Genomic DNA, 3,141 nt, shown 5'->3' on the forward strand with positions numbered 1-3,141 from the left:
TTTGTTATTTGTCAATATATCATGAACATTTTTTATGAGATCGCGCTCAGTGGTAGTGGGGTGGAAAGTTCATGCCAAAGTAGTTGTGTGGATCGTGTCCTGGTTGATAATCAAGAGAATCTGAGTAGTACCTAGATAGATACATGTTCGGGAAACCATTATGGAGTAGGGCATTAACTACAATAGCACTGAAAAACTATATAAAGGAGGAAAAGGTCAAATGTATGCCACATTACTGGTACGACTTTGTGACCTCATAGCTTCTCTAGTTTTGATTTTTTCCACTAGAATGAGAAAAGAAAATTTATCTTGTTACGTCTTAGAAATTCAAAACATGTTATGCTTCTATTTGATAAGAGGCTCAGCCTAAAGAATAGTTTTCTAAAGCTCTCAGTGAATGATATCTGACTCTGTTCATTTCATCATTATATCAGAGAAAGGAATAGATAATAGGGTTAAAGTTGCTAGATTTATTAACTATACATGATATGCAATTACATAACTTTTTTCACTAATGGATAAAATGCAGGTAACCAGCTAGATGTATATTAAAAAGGGGGGGGCGGTCCTCTCCCCCCCCCCCCTTGGGATTCTTTGACAAATGAGTGGCTCAACAAAAATTGCCGCTTTATGCACTAAAGCCGCGGCTCAAATATGGTTGGTTCCATACATAAAATTGTATTCAATTTTTCAAGGCTTAAGCCGGCGCTCAATTGAAACCGGTTTTTGGCAGATTTACGCCGTGAATTTACTTTAATTTTACTGAAAGAAGGACTAGTGACTGCATTAGACTACTCAAGCATTTCAAGTTCTTCAATGAACTNACCGAATTGGCTTATATTTTTTGAGGGAACCCATGGGCCATTCCCAGGGCAAAGCCAGGCACTTCAGCTAGTTTATTTAAAAATACTAAATATAAAAATAATAATTTAGGTATAAAATACCAGAACTTTTTTGTTGAGTATCGATATTCTTTAGGGTAAGACCACTTCGGGAAATCGGAGAGGGATTATGCAACCCAATGTCGTAAACTTTAGATATTTCAAACAATGAATTCTGTAAGATAAAATAATCTAAGTTTAAAATGTCAATGTCAGATTGCAAATATATAGGAATAAGAAAATTTGAGTTTGCGGCAAAGACTCAATTTCTAAATCTGCATGAGATGGAGATCAATGCTTGAGATTCACCCTAACACAAGAGTTCTTACTTTTGAAGACTTCAGTAGATAAGATTAGTCCGAGGCCGAATTTAAAGAATTTGAGCCACGGCTCAAATATGATAGTTTCCACTTAAAATTGAATTAAATTTTTCAAGATTTAACCGCCGCTCAATTAAAACCGGTTTTTGGGAGATTTGAGACGCAGCTTAAATTCATCAAATTCGGACACAGAGTATTTTTTTTATATATAAAAAAATATATTATTGCCGTTCAAATGGATTTTAGGAAACGTCAATTTTAAAGATTGTTGATTGAATATCAAGTTCAGTCCCTTAAGCTTAGCGATATACGAATCTAAAGTTTCACCGTTTCATGTACTTCTAACATCCTCGAGATTTTGTGATATCAATTTCATCATGATCAGTTAAAAATTAAGCCTCTCTCAGAGAAAAAAGTGTGAAGTGTTTGGATTTTTTAAAAACACACACGTTAAGACTTTTTTCATCCTTTACATATTTTATAGACTATAGTTCGTCAGTTTAATAAATGTGTTTACCAATTTGTAAAAATGTACTTGTACGCAAGAAGAAGAAGTTTATTTGTTCTTAAATTATATAGTTTTTAACTCCTTTAAATCAGATTAACATTTATCTATCTAAATCCTACATTGTTAAACATTTAATCCTTTAAATCAGATTAACATTTATCTATCTAAATCCTAAGTTAAACATTTAATCCTTTAAATCAGATTAACATTTACCTATCTAAACCCTAGAAAAGTTGGACAATGATTAAAATATATATTTGCGAGAAGGTCATTTTTTTATGGAATAAAAAAAGAAAATTTTAATCCAATGTTAAAAATGAAACCTAATCTTATTAGATTATGATAGAGTAACGTTTCCCCTTTACTAGCGTTTTATGATCAGTGGAGCGTTTTATGAGGTATAGCGTTTTATCTAAATATTTTTTTTCTATGTTGGTAAATTTTTGATGTTTTGTTTTAAAATTCTGAAAATTCTCAATGTAAACTTCAAAGGAAAACCTGAATTTTACAAGTCATTTAAAACTTAATCCATCAACGTAAAATAAGACGTGTCAACAAAACTAAAGGAATGAGAAAATTTAAAGAAAGCATACTTGTGCACCCACTTTCAGTTTACTGAGCTTTAAAATAAACTTTGATGTGATTTGTAGTATTTTCTATTTTTATTATTTATGTCGTAAATCATGTTTTACGATTTGAAAATTTATGATTTTTATCTTATTAATTACGCTTTGTTTCATTATAACTTCTTGAATGATTGAGTAGTAGACCAAGTAGTAGATCAAGTAGTAGATCAAGTAGTAGATCGAGTAGTTAATCAAGTAGTAGATCAAGTAGTAGCTCGAGTAGTAGATCAAGTAGTAGATCGAGTAGTTAATCAAGTAGTAGATCAAGTAGTAGATCGAGTAGTAGATCAAGTAGTAGATCAAGTAGTAGATCGAGTAGTAGATCGAGTAGTAGATCGATTAGCAGATTGAGTAGTAGATCGAGTAGTAGATCGAGTAGTAGATCTAGTAGTAGATCAAGTAGTAGATCAAGTAGTAGATCGAGTAGTAGATCAAGTAGTAGCTCGAGTAGTAGATCAAGTAGTAGATCGAGTAGTAGATCAAGTAGTAGATCAAGTAGTAGATCAAGTAGTAGATCGAGTAGTAGATCAAGTAGTAGATCAAGTAGTAGATCAAGTAGTAGATCAAGTAGTAGATCAAGTAGTAGATCAAGTAGTAGATCGAGTAGTAGATCAAGTAGTAGATCAAGTAGTAGATCGAGTAGTAGATCGAGTAGTAGATCGAGTAGTAGATTGAGTAGTAGATCGAGTAGTAGATCAAGTAGTAGATCGAGTAGTAGATCGAGTGGTAAATCGAGTAGTAGATCGAGTAGTAGATCGAGTAGTAGATCAAGTAGTAGATCAAGTAGTAGATCAAGTAGTAGATAA

At 32.5% G+C, this 3,141-nt stretch overlaps 1 pseudogene; it reads left to right on the top strand.

Moving 5' to 3' along the window:
* Positions 1-2,102: 2,102 nt before the first annotated feature.
* On the top strand, positions 2,103-3,141 carry LOC111704093 (zinc finger Ran-binding domain-containing protein 2 pseudogene; annotated as a pseudogene).

This window comes from Eurytemora carolleeae, unplaced genomic scaffold (genome assembly GCF_000591075.1).
Source record: "Eurytemora carolleeae unplaced genomic scaffold, Eaff_2.0 scaffold497, whole genome shotgun sequence".
Taxonomy (NCBI): domain Eukaryota; kingdom Metazoa; phylum Arthropoda; class Copepoda; order Calanoida; family Temoridae; genus Eurytemora; species Eurytemora carolleeae.